At 34.9% G+C, this 22486-nt stretch overlaps 1 protein-coding gene across 6 annotated transcripts in view; it reads left to right on the top strand.

Moving 5' to 3' along the window:
* Positions 1 to 206: 206 nt before the first annotated feature.
* Positions 207 to 22486, top strand: part of LOC117394713 (zinc finger protein 516) — a 70678-nt gene continuing 48398 nt past the window's right edge. For 2 of the 6 annotated variants that reach the window (XM_059012749.1, XM_033993197.3), the window contains exon 1: positions 3621 to 3905. The gene's annotated coding sequence lies outside the window, so the exon portion shown is untranslated. Of the gene's footprint in view, positions 289 to 3620; positions 3906 to 5603; positions 5687 to 16767; positions 16825 to 22486 lie in introns of those variants that run through there. The other 4 variants (XM_059012748.1, XM_033993198.3, XM_033993199.3 and 1 more) reach the window with 4 other exon arrangements.

Here is a 22486-nt window from a genome sequence, read left to right as displayed (position 1 = left end):
AATGGCAACAAAAACTGCATTATTGATATCAGCTTAAAAGACATACATATTCAATGATATTACCAGTTTTGTGTACTTATTATACACACACAATGATAAAAGCGGCTGCTGGCAAACTGTTTTTTACCAGACAATTCGCTTCTGATTTAAAAGAATTCCCCTTTGGAAGAATGGAGCAGGCGCAAGCAATCATGGGCAGATCTTTCCTTATTACATACAGCGCATGGTTTCACCTTCAGCTTCTTCTTTATCCATCTGTCCTTACTGAAATATTCAGTATACACAAAGGTAGGTTTAAATATCAAATTGTAATAATGACGTTATTGAACGATCGGGGCTTAATTGAAATAGAGTCACGAGCTCTATTAACTAATTATCACTTTGAGCAATGGTAGCAAATAATAATAATAATAATAATAATAATAATAATAATAATAATAATAATAATAAACTTTCCATTGCTTTAATTAAAAACTCATCATTACAATGTAGCTGTGGTTAACGATGCTGTTACCAGTAATCCTTCTGAGAGCGGTAGAGTTCGTGGCAACGACGCTATTTTTACATTATGACATGAATGGGTTGCAGTACGTTTAAGTACAAATGCTGAGACTAACGTGAGGCATCTGAACCAGAAAGCCTTTTTTTAAATTATTAAGGGACTCCAAATGTAATTGATTCAATATGTGTGTATGCAAGGTAAGATGGTTATTTATGGAATTATATTACCTTCAGTTGTATGCATTGGACTGTAAAAATAAGTGAAGTAGACAGTTTGGAAAAGGAAGTTGGGGGTTGACATATAATAATATAAATAATGACGGTGGACGCTAAAGTAAAGGGACTGACTAAATAATGCGTCTTAATTTATAGACATGCTAAGTGCATCTAACAATACGTCAGCGTGGAAACTTGTCTAAAAATAATGGAAGTAGCCGTATGCAAACTGGAAGGAAGCAAAGCTTTCTGTACGATATTTCAAAGAATGTATATTATAGGTAGTTGTAGAAAATGTTGTGACTTGATGTCTGATTTGATGTTGTTTTGTTTTTGGACGGTCGCATTAATCTGGCAGGCAAAATACTGTATGTATTTAGATACATTTGTTATAAACTAAAGGGTGGTATTGAATCACAATCAGTCCTTGTTTGCTGAAAAAAAACAAAAACAAAAACAAAACCTTCGTGCATAAGCTAGATATATCGGCGCAGTTTTATTCAGCTACCAAGCAAGGGATGTTGTATATAGGCTAGCTCTTATAAATAACCTACTGAATTACATTGTATGCAGAATAATGGAATGATGGTTTTTAAAGTGATTGTTGGCAAACGGAATGCAGTTTAACATTACTGTTATACAGTATAAAAACATGACAGCTATTGGTCCAAAGGCTAAATTCCATAGATTGTGCAGTAAATAATATTTTCTGTTCTGATTTTAGTTAATCCAGGTGCATACAGTAGATTATTATTTATAACCAAGCCATTGTTCGGTTACTTTTTTCGGAGAATGCGACTGGTGTAACCTGTGGAATGTGGAATGCAAATAAAAGCCAGTGGGAGCTGAGGCAGAACAAATTAGCATTTATAAGTAAAAACTATAAAGTAAGGCCGTTTGGTGCTTGAAACACGTCACGCAGCGCTCAAAATTGTCATTGATGTTGCAATTGATGAAACTCGGCTATCTCAAGTGCTTACAGGAAGAAAAAAAACAGATTACAGGATACACATCTGTTAACATGACCGTTTATCTCTATCCATAAATAGGTCAGTCCTTTCTTAAAGAAAAAAAGAATTACTAAAAAATAAAGATTTAATAACGACATTATGTTAATCACTTGTTTAAATGGTTACTTTGTGATAAAATGTAATTTCTCTAGAGCTGATCATTACATTATTTCAAATACCTTTGGGGATCAAATAAAAGTCAATAGACCCTTTGTTATCGACCCTTATCGCGTCTGGTGTCACTTTATTACCCTTGCATTCTAAATTCGTTTTTGGAGATTAATGTGGTTGAGAGTACAGATGAATACTGAAGCAGCAGTTACCTTTGTATACACTGAGATATGCTGATTCGGAATACTAGCTAGAAAGATTACAGACACGTAATGTAAAGAACATCATATACCGCCTATTTAAATGAAAGACCGACAGTACAGCCGACACAATGCTGCTTGTTTCCAATAATACACTCAAGTTTACTGTGATGTTTAGTGCTGCATGACTGAAATACTACTAGTGCTTGCTTTGTGGGAATTATTTCACTTCTTAAAGTCAACGTTATTGTTGTTACACATTCAGATTGTAAAAGCAAGCTGAATGCTTATTCAAACAAGGTGCAATTAATATGTTGATTTATTATATATCAAGTTTTATGAGCGCAGGATTCGAGGAATTGGGAGGGCTAGGTTCAAATTCTATCTATTCACGGAGCAATCGAAAACGTATGAGGACTTGGCCCTTCACTTTTCTACTGCTGTGGAGACACCCTCCCTTGGGTTCTTTCTTGTAGCGAGGCCCAGTATGTGTGGCCCCGATAGCGGATAATGCATTGTTGGTAATTGTTCTGTCTATATTGTAAAGAACAGTAACTCAATTCAGTATTCATGGCAAAAAAACCCAAAACAAAACAAAAATATATCATGTTGTTGTAACATTTGGTATACCTACGTTGAAGAAATTAAACTGTCGAGGAGTATTTTTCAGGTCACATATAATTATTTTAAATAAAAATGTGTGCAAGTCATGATGCTTAGCTAAGCTTGTAAGACTTGTGAACACAGTACATTATGTACAGTGCTATTCAAAGCGAAACTAAAAGACCCTGCTGCCTATACAGAGTAGTTTGTTGTTAGAATATAAACAGGTTGCTGACCACCAGAAACAGGCATATTGTGTATAATGGTCATGTCTACACCACAGGGACACAATGGACTTATTCAGTAACAGAAAAATGCTATTCCAGGAGAACTCTGGTTGTGTTCGCTCCTTGGACCACCCCAGCATTCGCCCAATTTGCCTGTATGCTGTGGGCCGGTACTGCAGGAAAGCACATTTAAAGCAAACCTTTATCATAACCAGTTATATCAGAAACTGTAGTTTTACAAGGAGAACAAAACTTAATTTACACTACTAAAATTAGCAAGAAAAATGCAGTATATATATATTTTTTTGTGTGGTCAGTTGACTGGGCTTTAAGCCAGCAATATATTACTATTTTTTCATTGACTTTAGCATGGGATTAGTTTTAATACTTTACCCAGATTGACTTTGTTGTTCTATTTTTTCCCCCAATGTATTACAAAATTACTACTAACACTTTGTGTACAACAAGTACATGTTCCAAACTGCAAAATGATATGATAGCATTATTTAATCTGATTCGTGGAGATATTTGGTGAGCAGTAGATTTGAAATCTGATATAAAGTCTAAAGCAGTGGATATGATTTTGGTTTATTTATACAGTACTGAGTTGAGCATTAGTAGTTACCTGGCTGTAGCTGTTATTGTGATTGCTTTCAATTAGTGTAAGGGGTGGGGCTTGAATTGAACTACTTTTGGTGTGACTTGTCCTTGCAGAGCCTGCGGGAACGTCACGCAGTCATTATGTACTGTAATACAACAAGTGAAACAGCAGGGTGGGGAAAGAGTACCAGGAACAGCAACAGCAACCTAACTTCTAACCCTTTACACTGGCAGATAAAACACAGCAGGAATTTACCAAACAGTGGGGAAAAAATGTTACGATAATACAGAAGTTAGAAGACTGTTGGGGGAGATTTCATAATGAGAAGTACAGAACATAGCGTAACTGACGACACAGGTCGATATTTTAATACAGTAAATGGATTATACTCGTACTAGAGACCCCTTTGTCTATATTGCTGAAGCGGCGTTTCTTGGTAAGATCATTACTTTCTATTTTCAGCTTGTTTGTTATATTTTGAGAGGTTGTGTTATGTTCGATGGTGTAGCGTTGAATTAATATAGTGAAAGTAAAACAGCAATCAGTAGAGTTGGTTTTATGTATGAAAAAGGTGTAAAAATGTATACATTCATATTTGTGAAGTATGTGCTCAGATAATTACCCTAGCCTTCGTTTCCCTAATTTACTGGGAGGTGTCCTTAAATATAGCACAGGGTGTTTTTTTTGGGTTTTTTTTTTTGGTATTGTTTATTGAGGTTAAACTAAACGCAGTACAATACATAATACAGCATACTCAAATCAGATCAGTAAAATAAGTGTTGGTAATTTAAAAATAGTATTTAATTCGAGTGATTTTGACTTTATAAAACAACTAAACAAATCAAACGTAAAATTTGTATAAACTATAAAATAATATAAAATATATACATATTTGCATACTACAGCTTAGTCTTTGGTATGCTGGGTCGCCTTGTTGATCAACCGAGAGCTAGTAGTATGTGCCAAATGGAAGAACAATAACGCATATAGTGCAAAGCCTAGTGCTTTGAAATGAGTATCTTTTTTATTACCCTAATCGCTTTTTTTCTTTTATTCGTGGTTACGTTTTACACATGATGTTATTTCTAAGCTCTACATGACCTTGCTTATCGATTTCATATTCAGCTTCTATTTAGTAACCTCGTAAGAGTTGATTATTCGTCTAGTAACGTGTATTGTTTAAAACGCTGGCTTCCTGTACTGAAAACGCGAGCAGGTAGGGTATGCAGCAAGACCTGAGAATATAAGAAACTGGTGGTGAAATTTAATATGAAGAGATCTTGGCCCATAGTTGGTAATTACCTTATTTACGATTATTTTAAAAAAGAAAAAAAAAGAACGAAAACTTTCCGTGGGGGGTGGCAGTTGTAACCCCTTTAACCTTGAATATGTGTACTGTGGATTAAAAAGTAGTTGGGTTGTGCTGAAAGGGAAGTATAGAATTTCCTAGTTAAGAAAACATATTTTGGGATTTCCAAAGTAACACCTAATGAAGAGTAATATGAACTCATATGCTTGGATACAATTAAAGTACCATGTCAGCAACACAGCCCAAACCATACAATACATTCCATTCTTTGACTGGTTTCTTTATGTAGCTGTTTAATAGCTTCCATGTAGTAAAATGTCACTGATGTATAGGAGCTTGTGCTGGATGTTGGAGAATCCTAAAAATGTAAATGGATATTGTACAGGGCTCTGTTGAACTGTAAACAGTGATAGTTGAAGAGACAGGTGAAGTTTAACTGTCATTCTAAATCTGCTTATTTTACACTGCTACAGTATATGTGGTACTTACTGTAGATTAATTGAGTGTTTTTTGTTTTTGTTTTAGTAGTAGTATGCAGTAGTTCAAATATATCTATCATAATCAATAACGTTTTCTTATGAATATCGGTACTTTAATTATTTTATCCTGTATACACTTGTATGTGTCTTGTAAGTATGGTACACAATATCTATGTTATCACCATCAGTTTATGTTTTTTTATTCACATGACATTCTCAACCAGTATATAATTAACCAAGTATTACAACATACTTGCTATAAAACTAGTTAAAACAGGTCTGGAAAAGTCTCTGTAAACTCAAGCGGTTCCTTAAATTGAACCTCCTTATTCTTTTCTCCTACAAGGTATTGGATTCAGACGCATGTGCATACCTGTATTGTACCTGATAAAAAGATGCTCACAGAGTTTTCATAGAAACAAAACAGTGGTAAGAATAAAACTTGCCTTATTTGGCCCCATAAATAATAACATTAAAACTCACTGAATAGTGGTGCTATGTGCATTGTGGACCTTGCTACTGAAACACCATTGTCCAAAATGTATTTCTAACCGTACTTTCATAGCAATATGATGTTCTTGCACAGGGGGATTCACACTTTGAGTCATAAAAAATATTTTTCACTCTCATGTAGCAGGAGGGCACTGTTATCTTACTTAAATGTTTGCACTGATCAGATAGGAAGGTTGCACACCAGTTTTGAAATTGATTTTTCAAATTTTGATAATGCTGAGTTGTGGTGACCCTAATTTTAATCTATTAAGGGAAGGATGGTTTTCCTTCTAGATTGAATGTTATTTACAACTATAGATTTCCATTTTGATAACATATATTAAGACTGCTAAAAAAAGCCATTAGAAACAGCAATCATATTAAGGATAGTCATTGTAAAAGAAAAACAAGTAGGGTGGGTCAACTTTAGGCTGACACTACAGTTTTACACTATAGGCAGCATTTCCCAAAGACAAAAAAAGTTGTCATTGTTATTTTAGTTTCATTATGATTTAAAAAGGTGACATTGCTAAAACTTCCAACTAAATTAAAATAGTTTACTAAAATATAACAGTCACCTGCTATATATTTTATAGAAATATGCAGAACTTCAGGTGCTTTTCATGGTTAGATAACAATAATAAATGTGTATAAAGATAAGTGGTATCTAACCAATTCGGGGTTTTCATTGCTGTATTTGTTACACATGACCAAGCAACAGTTGCTGGCTGAAGTGATCTAAGAAGGGCAAGTAAACTTCATCCTGGGTTTGAATAATTTAAATACTGGGTGTGGAACTCTAAGAATAGAATTGTTTACTACAGGGTGTGGAGGACTGCACAAGGCAAAGCACCTTTGAGGGGAAGAAATAGGGCGGCTGATGCTTAGCAATATGTTATGTGCCCATTAAAAATTATAATTGTAACTCTTTAAGTTTGCAACAGTCAGCCCAAAATAATTAAATGGAAGATTCAGTAGTTTATGGAAAATTACTGTTTTCCCAAACAAATTACAGTTGCTTTAAAAAGGGTTTGTCAAAGTTGGAAGATAATATTTATAAGTAAATACAGCTGGAAAACAAATTCCTGTCACACTTTCCTCATGGGAATTTAGCTATGATTAGCATTAAAACAACATGTTTAATTCAAGGCTTAAGGTAAAACAAAAAATGTAACTTTCATACAAAGTTTCCATAGTTTATAAACGTGCACTTCAGTAATTACATAAACAGGATAAGACAGAACAATTGATTTGATTGCCGCTTTCAGTATAGGATTTTTCTTTGGGAACTTGGAAGAGTAAATGATGCATGTGGGATTTCGCATCCACAGTACCCAGCTTGACCCTTTGTCCTTAACAACTAGATGATAAACAATCATTCAAAGAGGCTTTTTAAAACAGTTGTCCTTTTATATTAGATTCTGCTTTCTTAATGTGAAATATAATTTTACAAGAAAATATGCAAGTGTAATTTGTTTCCCACTGTTCAGAACAAAATGAAACAAAGCCATTACTGTAATTGATTCACAGTGTAGGAGTCAAATGAGTTTTTATTACAGCTGAATGGCCTTTCTACTCCCATTCATTTAAGAAAAAATATTCTAATAGTACTTTAAAATAAAAAAAAGTTTTATTCCTTACATTCTGTTATACAAAAAACAACAGTACTGCAAAAAAAAAAAAAAATACTAATATAATATCTGTTTTTGGTTCCTTGCAGGTTTGCACATTTTCTTTAAGCACTTGAATTATGGTTTGAAGCAAAACAGAGCTTATTTCCAATGGGACATTCATAATGAAATTGTAAGACATGATGAGAAAATATAAGCTACTGTAGAATGAAGTCATGCTAATTACTTTGGGATACGCAAGTCATAACTCTGGGCTTGTATAAAAATTAGTGGATGGATGGCTACTTATGACAGTTAATGAACGCTGAATGATATAGTCCTTAATAAAGCACATAATTGTGTGTTTCATAATGATGTGAGGTACATGATGGGCATACAGAAGCAAAAGTTAACAATTCTAAAAACTGGATGATTTTAAGATGAAAGAACGCATATTTTATATCTATGAAAAAAGGCTTTATTTCTTTAATACATAATGAAGTATGTGTTATACATTAGGGATTTGATGTTTTTTTTTTCTTCTGCAAAATAAGTGTGTCTGGGTAATATTGTACCTACTGTAGGTTTCACATGCTTCTCATTTTCAAAATGATCCATGGTCCAAAACAAGTGCCAGCTTAATCCTGTTATTTGGGTCATCGTCTTTTGCTCAGGATCGATACAAAACATGTCCAGTCACTATTGAATGTTTCAGGCAAAAAAACAAAACAATTTAGAAATAGTCTGGATTAGTGGGTTCTGGTGAGGATTTAAGATGGCGTATACAAATTGCCCTATTGATACAGGAGCCAGGACCTGTAAATGGTCTTAAAAGCAGATTGGTTTATCAACGTTTTCTAGGTTGATTGGGGATTACATAGTATTTTGTTCCAATTTGGTGTAGGCTTTTAGCAGAGTCTAATATAAATCTAATATGCCACCCTCCCCAGTTATTTATTTAGCTTATGTAGTAGATATTATTATTTGTTAATTATATTTGAATTACATATTTATTAACTGTTTGGGTTTTATTAAGGTTTACGTTCTTCATTTGAAATAAAATGTAATTAGTACATACACATGTTATGTCCTAAATTTGTTTTTACTTAGTAAAGTTTTTTTTTTTTAAAGATGAATGTAAAAAATGTATTTGATTTGTATGCACAAAAGCAGGTTTACAAGTCTGCATGTCCAGTTGCTCTGATTAGGTCTGATGCAATAACGGGGTGAAGGGTCACAAACAAGAGCCTTTTTAAAAAGTTCCAAAGTACACTCTTTCAGGATTAGACACTCTATTTTAAGACAAAACATGTTCAAGTTTCAGTACATGTTTAGCCACTTTTGCTTATTTTTTTCTGCTGATATTCTTCAATGTGGAATGAGGAATGCTAACTGTGTGTGACTTGGAGTACTGACTGCACCGCAAACAGAGAATAAGGAATTAGTGGGTGTAAAGTCAGGATCAGTTGATGTGCTCTCATTCCATGCATCGGCAGTTGAAAGGAGTGCTGCAGTAATACACTGTGCAGGAAATGAATTGAGCACATTTGAAACATGTGGACATACCATGACATCATCACACAAATCAAAAACTAATACAGGAATATGCTCAGGGGTCAAACAGGTTACAGTAGCAGATACAGTATATAATTCCTGTGAGATGTCACTTTCTAAAAATAAAATAATTACCAAAGTTGCTCCCTGCAAATCAGTTATAGGTGCCAGTAGAAAAAAATATTAATGTTTTTGTTTTATTTTTTAAGAAGGAAATGGCCATGCAGAAACAAATTGCCTGTTTTTTAAAAAATATAAATGAATTGTATTTGTTTAATCCTTCTCTAATATATTTACAATGTGTTGGACCTATACAGTCGATCTAAGTACTGGCAGATATACACATCAATACTGTTTAGATCATTAAAATTGTGTAATAGATTTAGTTTTTCATACCATTTATTTTTAAACAGCAGAGTATTTATATACAATCATTTGGATAAATGTAATGGTAATATGGAATGCTTCAGAGCTCCATGGTCATACAACATTGTGATGTCTAAATGCCTGACATGTGGTATAAGCTTAAGCTCCAACACGCAGGCATAATTGCAATGGGCTGTCAGCTTTTTTCCAGGCCCAGATGTCACTAGTGCACTGTATTGATTTGTTAGAGAGCCCTCTCCAGTGACTGTTAGACCTAAGTTTCATTATAGAAGGGTTGCACAAACAAGAACATCATTTTAGCCTTTTTTTTGGTGAAGAGAGAAAAAAAAGCCTTGCTTGAAAACCTTTATTGCTTTATTTATTTGTTACATTTTTTTAAAAGTCTTCAGGTCATCCTCTCGTTTGTAAACTTTCTTATGTTCTTATTGTTTATCCAGAAAATGAACAGTTTGTTTTTATTTTTAAGAACACCTGTGATGGGGAAATATAAAACAAACAAACAAAAAATAACAGAACAGAAAATATTGCTTCATGTTCTTCAAATGCTTGTGCCATACTGTGGATTAAATTGTTAACTGTTGCTTCAGAGTCAAGTGGGAGGAAAACGGACCATTTTTTAAAATACCTTTCAGATGCACAAGAGTGGAGAAATGTTGCATTCCTGAAGCCACATGAGGGAACTACATAGCACACCGGTTGAAAGGTCAATTGTTTTTACAATTTTGAAGTTATTTTTTTTCTTTCTTAGTAAAATGCTAGGGACATGACCACAGCTGATATAAATTAAATTAAAAAAATAAAAAAACACTGTAAAAATATAATTCCAGACTAAATTTGATGAACTAGCAACAATTCCCTGTTGTTTCTACCAGTCAGTGTACAGTAATCCAGTTTTGAGATCTAATCATTAAATGTCTATACCTGGCTTAAAACTAAGTACAGACTTCTATTTACAGAGCATGGAAATTATTGTATCTCACTATTGGAGCAGCAGAACTCCAAACCATAGTTTGAATTTGAAGCAATTTACTTACCCCTTTAATTTTAAGTCATGCACTGCTTCTTTTGTTATTTGTAACATGAGGCTTTTTTTTTTTTTTACAGATAATGCTGTTTGATAGTTTGACAGCTGTTTAGTCAGCCTTCCTGAGCATCTTATTGGTTTTTGACATGTACTTGTAATTGTATTGGATCATTGTGGGATGTTTGTTGCTGTGCTATTGACTTGCAGGCCCTGCAGGGTACTAATGCTGCAGACTTCTACTTTGCTGGCAGTCACATGTTTCTAAAATCTTTTATTTTCATTGTATAGCAAAACAGATCGGAAACAAGGCATGCTTGAAGCCTCTCTTGGCTTTGTATTCACAGGAAAGTTTGGTAGAATCAGATTGGCTTCCTGTTTAGAATGCTGGGTTCTGTTGCTAGTGCAAAGGCTGGAAAAAAAAGCAATAAGCAACTGTTTCACACTGACCTTGAAGAACCTAAGTCGCTTTTGTTGGCACAGCTGATGATATTGTTTTTATTTATTTATTTGTAAGCTACTAACACAGTCATTAGCACAACAGTCATGTTGTGCTGCTGGGTGGTTTTGTACTTAATATAATTAGTGTGGATGGGAATTTTAAACGTTTAAACATATAAACTCTAAAAGAAGTGGTCAAATGTTTAATAATATGCTAGACGTATAACTGGTCACGTGACACATTTCACCAAATGCATATTTTTTTTAATGTATTAATTTATCATATACAGTAGTCAGTCGCGTATGCGACTGTGGTGGTGCCAGAGTAAAGCGGATATTATAAAAAGGAAGGGGTTTGGCAGTTGCCTCCAAGTAGTTTTTGTAAATGGTTCAACAGAAAGATTGACACCGGGGCGGATTTTATCCTCGCTCGATCTGGCGCCTCAGTGGTACACTCTTGTGTTAATTCTGTAGTAGGTGTGGTATGGTACCCAGTCCACGTGGTAGTGGAGCTAATGACAAGCGTTTCTTTTTCCCGATGTTTGTTATATTTTTAATAAAAGGGCACCTCTAAACAAAGGAACAAGGTGAAGCAACATTTGTAAGTATTTTGAGGAACCGGTTGAAAAAACCGTGGTATGTAATTTATACCAAAGAAAAGTGACGTACAATACTCCAGCTGATTCGGAACGTTTGCAGAATGGACACGTATCAAATAAACTAGCAAATGAGATTCGGAAATGATGTATTTCCTTTCGGAATGAGGTCTTTGAGGATGATCCGACCGAAAAAAATAAATATTGCATTTTTTCATCCTTAGTATTTGGTTTTAAGTTGCATTTCCTGACACAACACATGCACAATCATCTACACACTGTTGGGTGGGAAAGTCAAATTCCATCTCCCTATCAGTTTCTGAACAATCTGATGTTATACTAATAATAATAATAATAATAATAATAATAATAATAATAATAATAATATATTTATTTGGCGCTTTTCATAGTGGACCACCATCACAAAGCGCTTTACAGAGGTAGGCTTTGAACTGTGCATTATATGCAGAGTCACTTACAATAGGACATTGATTTAACATCTCATCTGCAGGATGGAGCAGAAGGAGGTTAAGTGACTTGCTCAGGGTCAAACAGTGAGTCAGTAAGTGGCAGAGGTGGGATTTGAACCGGTGAGCTTCTGGTTACAAGCCCTGGACTGTAACCACTGGACCACACTGCCTCGTACAATGTTGAAATATTGTCTGGCATTATTTCAGACATTCCCTGTGTACAGTCACAATGTGTTGCTGAGGAAAAATTGAATTTAAACTGTTAATGACACAACTTTGATATTTAACAATGAAAGCGCACATGATGCACATGTTACTGTAAGACGTAAGGTTTCATTATAATAACGTTCGTAGTTCCAATTCAGCCTGTAAATCCCAACAACTTGTGGCAGTGGAGCGGTATGTTTTTCGTTCCAAGGTGTCTGATAACAAAAACACCCAAACAGACACAGTTACAATGGCAACAGTGTTGCCAAGTCTCACGAGAAAAAGAAGCGGCACAGCCTTTCAAAACAAGCCCAATCCATTTCAGAGGGAGGGGAGTGGGGGTGTTTATACAAATTCCATTTTTTTTTTTTTTTAGTAGTTCTAGTTTTTTCTTAGTTGAACTGGTGGGGATAGGATTCTAAAATTCTAATGACGTGCATATACATTGACACCAGTCAATCACGCAACCTGCGACTCTCAAAAAAAAAAAGTGACGTTTTAAAAATACTTATTATAAGCAGACTTGGCAACTGTGATGGCAAGCAAAAATCTACAAATGGAAAGAAAAACATACCGTTCCACTGCCATATCGAAGTTGAGACGTATGGAAAATTAGACGGATCATGTTTGTCACACAGACCGGTGTGTTTCCACACAGAGGTAATATAGGTTATACAGCGCTTCATTGGGCATGCGCCGGTATGTTTCAGAGCACATGTGAGGGTACATGCGGAAGTCATGTTTTTTGGCTCATTAGAGATGCTTGAGAACAGTAATTTTGGACATAGCAGTGTGGCATTATGCAGATGTTTGGGCACATACGGATTATTATACAATGACCAAATACATCTGGAACAGCAAGGTGAGATGGTTTGTTTTATCTTTCATCTAGTGCTGAGGTACCCTTTAACTGCACAAGAAGGTAAACATTATATGCATTACTTAATATATTACTTGATTGTGTGATATTAGGACTGGCAATGTTTGGGAGGTTTATGTACACAAGTATGTAGAGGAGAGTGGCGCTGGATTTGAGTTCTTGGAAATTGTAATGCTCAAGTACAAAGAAAATCTCACTCCTAAATCTCTGAGGCAGACCTTTTAATATCAGTCACGGTGCTCTTAGAAATTCCAAAATCTTGTGCTATTTTATCCCTGGTAACTTCCTTTTCCAGAAGTGAAAGTATTTCCAACTTTATTCTAAAAATGTACTATACGAAAATGTGTTGAATATGTTTATAGTTCTATCTCCACTGACAACTTTAATTGCAACCATTGTTTGATTGAAGAGGATACTGAAATATAAACATTTCAATATATACTTTGGTGAGTATGTGTTTTTTTAATTTTTATTTATTTTTTTATTTTGTAGTTAAGTCTTTGCAATGTTAAAGTGTTATTTGCTTATTTAGGGTTTCTTTGCTTAGAAAATACTAACCAGGGCTGTCAGTATACATCAGAATGTAATATAAAGTGTGTGTGTGTGTGTTTGTGTATACAGATATGGTTTAAACATTTGCTGACACTGCATAGCATTTAAAAGTTCATGTACCAAAATGCATATCCCTAGTAATTAGTTTAATATCTTTGTGTGTGTTTTAAAGTCATTTTTGCTTTATTGAAATCAATTAAATTGTACTATTGGGGAGGTCTGTGAATATAATATTAAATGCATTGGCTGTACTTTAAGAATGTGCTCAGATTTGTATTTAATATATGTAGTGTACTTTTTCCATAAATATTTTAGATTGAAATGACATCAGTGTATTTTAAAACTGAATGTGGAACTTTCTGGTATGTTGATATCATGGGATTCCCAAGGGCCCTGCATAACCAAGAAAACTAAGCCTTGAATGAATGTGCCCTTTAGATGGAAAATGTATAACATGAAGGATAGTGGTAGTGAATGTAAACTACCATTTCTGTCATACCAACCTCCTGTTTTCCATGTTGATCCACACATATTACAGTTCCCCCATGCTTTCTAGAGGGAGATCCATTTTTCATTGTGATCTTTCTTTCACTCTCTGTACTGTAGCTCACTAGAGGAAAACATTGCTGTAAACCATTGAATACAGAGAGAAAAAAAAGGTAGTCAGAGTTGCATTCAGTTAAATTATTAAAAATGTATGTACAAGAGGATGCTGTGTTCTACTATAGAAGTAATGTTAAGTTGCATCTTGATGTATTATTAAGCTACTCAAAGCCTGCACCAGGTACTCAAGGGTGTGATCAGGTATAGGTAGGAATGACCTCAGGAAACAAATTCTCCTAAAATGTTATCTCCAGCAAAGCAGATTTAGGCCCTGTCCACACGACATAACCGATCTCGAGAACCGTACTCAAAAACATTTTAATTAACCCAGCTCAAAGCGTCCAAACTAAAGTACCGTTTCATGTTTAGTCGCGCTTAATGCATACAACACTATTAAAATAGTTTGGTTATAATTCCTAGCAGCGCAATGGAACATTATCCCACCATGCACTGTATATTTTATGTATACAGCCCGGCAAATATGGAGCCTGTGCCCACGGAGGACATTGTGCTTCTTATCATGAACGTTATGGCTTTTTTTCTTAAAAACACAAGGTACATTTTATCATGACATGTGCGTTTCGTTTTGAAATGTTAAGTTCTTCTTGACCGATTTCATTGCTCCAGATATGAATGTGCCTTGATTTCAGCATCTGATCCACCATTTTACAACAAGCCTCAGAAATTGTATACGGTACAGCAGTATTGACAGTCATTCCCAACTCCTTCATGCGCCTGTTCTGAGTACTGCATTTTGTAATGCCTGTGCATCAGAAAGCATTTTGGGATATTGGAGGATACACAAAAAATGTAGTTTGGTATTACAGCGTCCACACTTCTGATAAACTGCACTACCTGATGTGATCTAAATTAGACCGGGCTTGAGACTACCCCCTGAGGTGGTCTTGAGTACGGTATTAAACGCTGCGTAGTGTAGACGCAAACTGTATTTAGCACTTTTAGCCAATTTAAAGACAACTAATACAGTTTAAAGGCATAGTGTGGGCAGGGCTTTAGTCAGCAGTCTGTGAACTTAATAGTATCAGGTATTTTTTTTTTTCTTTGTGTGTAAAAACCTGCATCAAGTCATCATGTGACTTGGCAGCAAAGAAAACAACAGCAACATATACAGTATGACTGCTCTGAGCTTAACGGTTGATGTTATAAGCATTAGGCCTACTAGCAGATCGTTCACCTTGAATGCAGCAGCAGATGGAGACGGTTTCAACAGTGACAGGTGGTCCGCTATTTACTATAGATTTGTTGTGGAAGGCTTCTGCGTTTAACTGTGTAAGAAATAAAATTGACTCCCTTCTCACCCAGCTCTTTAGAGAGGGGTGTCCTTTAGCTCATTCACTCAATTGCCTGCCCAATGCCTACATCAGACACCGGAAACCACCAGAAAAACTGTGGAAACGGTTAATCAATTGACGTTGACGTCACCCATTAAAAAATAAAACCTACTACCAATAAAAAAATGAATTTCTCAGCGAAGCTGGGCAATGTCCCACTTTCAAGCCTTGTGTCTATCATTGATTAATTCTGAATACTTTAAACCCGCCCCAACTACTGAGTGACAGCACATTCCTTCATTTCTATTGGAGACTCCGCTTGCTTGATTTAAAACAAGATTACAATTAGGAATGGAGGGTTGTTAGCGGGATTTAAAGCTGTATTGCAGTTAAGATACAGAGGATTTAAAAAAAAAATGCAAATTGAGGCGAAATGTAAAAAAATGCCTGCACACAAAAACCACAGAAGAACATACCCGTCACCATAAGGATTTCATTGTGAAACACAGCAAAGGAAAGAAGGTACAACTTAAGTGTGCAAGTACTGTTGCGTTACTACTATACATATTTTGATAGAAAAAAATGCTCAAGCATTTTGGAAAGTAACCAAAAAACACTCATTTCATACAGTATATCAAAAATGAAAGCCCCCCCCCCCCCAAAAAAAAAAGATTTACATAAAACTCGAAAATAGCTAAAAAATAAGCAACTAAAAATAAAATGAATAAACACCTAAAAACAGAAGCCCTGAAAATAAAGTACCAATAATCTCAGTTTTGAGGAGACAAGGTGGTTTGGCAGACTAGCTAAAAACAAAAAACAAAAAAAAGAAAAAAGAAAATGCTTTGTTTAATGGTTTCTCCCACTTCTGTACTGTGCATGTTTGTTACACTGAATGTGCCTGGACACAGATGCCTTTCAAAAGAGCAAAACAAGCACTTTCTGTGAGGCTCAATGTTTCTATCAAGCGTTTGTGTTTGTAGAGACAGGGCAAAACTGTAGTAAGACTTTTTAATCAGATTTATGAAAGCACTGCTTTAAACAATCAGCTATATTACAATGAAAAGTGAACAGTTGCATACTTTAGTGCACTATTTAAAAAGTAGCTATAAGTGTTTGAATTATGATTCCTGTCATGCCTGAGGCTAAATTGGAGCCAATTTAGAACAAACAAAGTCAGGCCTCATCTCATGCAGTTCCTGGCAGATATACTGTTCATGATACCTAAAAGATGGGAAACCCTACTGTCAAGGTCCCACTCCCCACCTCTTTTCCTGCTTTACTGCCCACATTGTCGCCAGATGAGATGAAGAGATGTGAAGACCAGTGAGTTCAAGAGAAGTAATAAAAATCAGATTGGATTCAGATCTCTATTCATCGTTATTTACTTTATTTTATGTTGTAGGGGAGTTGAAGATGGATGGGAGTGTGGAATTACTTGATACAGACTGAAGTTGTTTAGGTCAGTGAGGTTACTCTTTTTTCTTTTTAACTGGACACTGCTGGAAGTGGCATTTAAAAAAATAGACAATGTTTTATTATTATTATTATTTTATATTTGTTTTATTTTTAATGTTCTGCCCATCCTTTATTGACAAACATAGCTCATCTGGATATTCCTACTGAGATTAGGATAAGGATGTAGAAGATTAGAAATGTTTATGGAGTTTTATGGAGTACAATAAACTACTGCTTACAATTAGCTGCATACTTGCATGATTGACAAAGAAACAGAATTAGGGACCAACTCAAGCAATGGAAAAGTAAAACTTTCATTTAAATTTAGTGAACGGCTAAACATTTAGTGGTAGGAAACTAAACTGAAGCATGTACAAGTTTAAACTTGACACCCCTACATTTGAGAAATGGGCCTGGGTGCTAAAAGTTTGATCTATAGAACAATATTTAATTAAATACAATATGGAATATAATTACTGAATTAAAAAACAATGCATGCATAAAAGATAAATATGAACATAAGTGACAGTGTGCTGTCGCCGCCCCACCTAAGGGGATCGGCCTCTGCCAGCCTCACCTCTCTGTGGGGACAGAGGGGGACCACTGGGACAAATATCACCTTGGTATGCAGAGAAAACAGAACACATTAATTTGCTTTCCGAGTTACCTGTACTGTAAGACTGTAATCCTTGGTCTTAACGAATGCTCTTGTTTTGTAGTTTATAATCACATGACCTGAATATTATTGATTTGAGGTCACACCATCACATTCTGTCCTCCAGCACAAAGCAAGGTCATTAATCTCTGTATGATTTGAAATGCAATTTATACAGCACTGTGGCATCCTTTGTAGACAGCAATGCACATAATGGAAATATAATATGAAATATATTATCCCTTGATTACTAGTTTGTTGCGGGGAATTGTTGTACCAAAGTATTATTAAGTGGGATGCTGGTAATTTAAAAAGGTCTATTGGCAGTAAAAATGTAGTTATCGCACAGTCTTTAGCAACTGGTTCTAAAAGCCTGTGGCAGAGATGCCCAAGTTGAATGATCTCGAAGAGTGAGACACTATATCAATTCTGAAGGTACACAGATCACCTAGGTGACAGTTTTAAACTGAGCTGTTAAGTACCATGAAACAAAATTCAGATACTGTTTCAATATTAATCAGTAGTACTGAACTTATCTATGGCTTCTTTCAGAAATAGGAATTTTTACAGGGAGCTACATATTTCACTGCAATGGGTACGTTTCACAGAAATCGTGAAATATGTGATAACCGTGAAAAAAAAAAATACAGCCTTATCAATAACGAGATCCAAAACTGGTAAAAAAGGTAAACTGAAGTTGTTGTGACACAGATGTGTTGACCTATAGGTAACATATCACATCTTTTTTCCCTGGATGGCTGCATATAGACTGCAACTGAAATGATACATTACAGCTCAGAAATTAATACACAGGGCCACTTATTTTTAACTAAGGGGTAAATTTGAAATTATTCACGGAAGCACTGCTAAACTAATAATAAAGCTCCACACATTGTTTTAGAAATGAACAACACTGATGAAACAACTCTGGGCAGCAGCAGCACTCGCTGTCCAAGGCACCATGTTGTGTTCAGTTACAAAGGCATTTAAATACTCTCCCACGCAAAATTGGATTTAGTATAGAACACCAATGTACAGGTACTTAACTTTTTTAACCTGTAAGATCACTCTGTTATATTCATATTCAACAGTGAGATATACATTTCCTTGTAACATAAAAATAAAGTGTATTATGTTTATTTTTTGTGTGATTTAATGTGTGAGATAAGCAAAGATGTGCATAAGAAAGTTAGATGGCATGCGAATGAGATGTGTCTTATGCTAAGTGTGTGAGACTCTGGGGTGCAGGAGTTTGTTTATATAGTACCCACTGGTAATGGTGCCAACTGCACAGCTTGCACGGGTTCACCTGTCCCTATTAGTTTATTAATCCTTGTTAACAGTGCTTTATTTAGAGATTGACCTTGTGGAGTTTCAAATAATGCATTTGTACTGTGAAAATGCACAAAAAGATAATTACTGAATCACTGACCTGCAGACACAGATTTGTAAGTGACCTTTCCCAGATGCACAGCTGATAATGATCTCAAGACATCTATCTTATGTTGGACTAACATCATTCTTTATAGCCAGCTTAGTTACAGTGTGGTAAGAGGTTGTTTGTTTTTGTTTAATTCAGTTGCATGCTGACTGCTGAAGGAATCTTGAAGAACTACTACAAAAATGCTATTAACTGTCTCCTTATAAGAAGACCCTGCAGATCGTGTAACTGTACTGTAATGAGAACTGTTCAACTGTGCTATATAACACCAACACTAGCTGTTACTAATATACTTTAATCATAGGTCAAGTAGAGCATTGCATAACAGCTAGCAAATGTCAGACAGTTGTTTACTTCGTTCTCTATCAGTTTGTTCTGAATAGCATTGCTTTGACAGCTTGGAATTTGCGATTGTTCTTTTTTAAGGCATATGTAAAACAAAATAACAAACTATTCAGTGCTCAGTCACATGGTGAAGTAATAATCCTTGATTAATTTACTGTCTAACAGGTTTAAGGGTTTAGTGCTCTGTGGCACAGTAACAGTCTAGCGTTAGAATGAGACAGCTACAGTACACAAGATGAATCTTTTTCTCTGGTTTACTAATCTAACTGCTATGTTAAATTGCCAAGTTGTGTGTATCTATGTATCTATCTATCTATCTATCTATCTATCTATCTATTTATTTTATAATTGCTTTGGCAATACTTCTGCTGTAGTCATGCCAATAAAGCATCTTTGAATTTGCGAGAGAGAGAGAGAGAGAGAGAGAGAGAAATATATGGGTCAGATTATATTAGCACACAACATAACATATTTCAATATATATATTTCAATATATATATATATATATATATATATATATATATATATATATATATATATATATATATATAGCCCCACCCAAAGGGTTATCTTGTTTATCGCAACATATAGTATTGTAGATAACGGTAATAAAATGTTGCGTGAAAATATTTTGTCTGCATAGTAGTTTAATAAACAGTACTGGTTTTGAATATTAGTTTGTTTGTTTTTTTGCCCACGTGATTCCAAACCTCTGGCAATGACAGTCTAGCACGTACTCAAACCTCAAAAGATTTTACCTTATTTATAATTTGATTAAATGTCATCATTTTTTTTGCCTAGCCCCATAGATTTATTTTGGATGGCAGAGGAGTTTAGGTCATTAGTAAGCAAGGGTTTGCAGTGTGGTTGGGAAGAAGGAGCTTCTTTTGTGTGTCATTGTTTTATTGTGTCAGTACCTTTCAAATGAATAGAAGGGGGAGCAGGGCCGTCTTTCTCTGTGATGACAGGCCATTGTTTAATGAAAAGAGGGGAATTGAATTAAATTTGATTATCTCCTCCCCTCCCCAAGTACCTGTCCCTGTACTGGGTTTAGTTAGTGGGTGTACATGAGGGTAGTCTCTGGGAAAGTGAATATCCCTTTTCATCACTCAGAGAGGTCTGTTAACAATGTAAATAAGGATTGCCTTTTGCAAGTGTGACATTGAAATTATGTGGTCTTGAGTAGACTGCACTGTTGCTAGTTGTGCTGAATGGGTCAATAACAAAGTAGGAAAAATGTAAAAAGGCATATTTTCAAGTTGCTATAGGTTCTCCAGCTTTTCCATTGTATTATGTATGTAGCTATGCATATTGAGTATATACTGTGTGGTTTAATTTAGTTTTCTGACAATTCAGAAATCAGACACTAAAGAGATTTAAGTTGCCTTGTTTTAGCTGGCTTCCATTTAGGTTGTACAAAGGTAACCATTGGCAATCTGTAGCAGTGTCTTTGGTGACATTGTATTCTGACAGCAATCTTTGTCAGTTCTTGCTTAGGGACAACTGTTTATCATCTAATGTATTGTTCAATATGAATGACAGTTACTCTGTTGTTCAAACTGCTCATATAAGAATGATGTCCCTTGGAGCTTTTTTTGTTGTTGTATCGTCTCCTATGTACAGAGTGACTGTAATCTTGTGTTGTAACACTTTTATTGCTACTTCTTTTAATTATATATATATATATATATATATATATATATATATATATATATATATATATATATATATATATATATATATATATATAGTTTGAGAAAAAGGAAAACTGCTGTGTACCAAAATGATCAATAAGAAGAAAGAAAAAAAGAAAAGGATATTTCAGGTACTTAAAGATAAAATAATTGATTACAAATAAATGATCAGGACGTTTCGGACTACAAGTCCTTCGTCGGCTGAATACAAAAAAACTGTGCTTTAAGAAGTTGATAAAAAACAAACAAGTAGTCTTTTAAACAAAATTCCAGAATGTTGATGATGATGATGACCTCAGAATAAAATGTTCATTCCAAATGGCTCCAAAGTTCCTAGTTTGAAAATAAGTTCACATTCCTTTTGTTTCCTGACAGCATTAGTTCCATAGCATTGAACCATCCCACAAATTGTGATGTCTTCTATAGTGTGGTCGTAGGTGTTAATTCGTATACTTCTCAGATGTTCCACGAAGCGATCAGCCAAGCGTCGTTTTATTTCACCAATATATAGCTTGTTACATTTGATGCAGCCAATGCAATATACTATTCCTTTACTAATGCAAGTAAAAGTATCATGGATAGTAAATGAGGATTTTGCTCCCTTAACTACTGTGTTGCTGTGAATGTATTTACAAGTTGCACAACTTGACCAATTGCATGGAAACGTACCCTTAAAATTGTGTTGAATGTTACTGTGGACCAGATGCTCTCTTAGATTTTTGTCTCTTCTGTATGACATTAGAGGAGGGTTATTGAAAATAGGAGCTGTAGAAGGATCATCTTGAAGAATGCTAAAATTTCTTTGTATGATGTGTTGTACTTTTTTGGTCATAGGATGATATGTAAGAACAAGGGGAATACGATTGTTAGTATTCTGTGTTTTGGTTTTGTACAAGGCATCCTTTCTGTTTATTGTCGATACTCTTAACTGAGCTTCTCTAAGTATAGTGTCTGGAAAACCACAGTTTTTGAAAAATGCACACAAGTCATTTGTTATATTCAAAAAATCACTATCATCACTGCAAATGCGTCTCAGTCTTAGTAATTGGAAGTATGGAATGGAGTTGCAACAAGCTTTGGGATGTGAGGAGTCGTATCTTAGTTTTTCAACAGTACAAGGGACATACATCAATGTTATATCTTAGATACGTTGACGACATATTTGACATCTCCAATAACACTAATGAAGATTTAATGGATTTCATACATTTTATTGACCAGTTTCATCCAGCTCTAAAGTATACATGGAACATTTCTAAACAAATTTCTTTCCTAGACATTACCATCACGGTTTCTAATTGTACCATCAATACAACAATCTTCTACAAAGAAACAGACTCTCATTCATATCTAAGATACAACTCCTCACATCCCAAAGCTTGTCGCAACTCCATTCCATACTCCCAATTACTAAGACTGAGACGCATTTGCAGTGATGATAGTGATTTTTTGAATATAACAAATGACGTGTGCATTTTTCAAAAACTGGTTTTCCAGACACTATACTTAGAGAAGCTCAGTTAAGAGTATC

The sequence above is a fragment of the Acipenser ruthenus genome, chromosome 3, assembly GCF_902713425.1.
Source record: "Acipenser ruthenus chromosome 3, fAciRut3.2 maternal haplotype, whole genome shotgun sequence".
Classification (NCBI taxonomy): domain Eukaryota; kingdom Metazoa; phylum Chordata; class Actinopteri; order Acipenseriformes; family Acipenseridae; genus Acipenser; species Acipenser ruthenus.
This window is presented reverse-complemented; position numbering and strand designations above follow the sequence as displayed.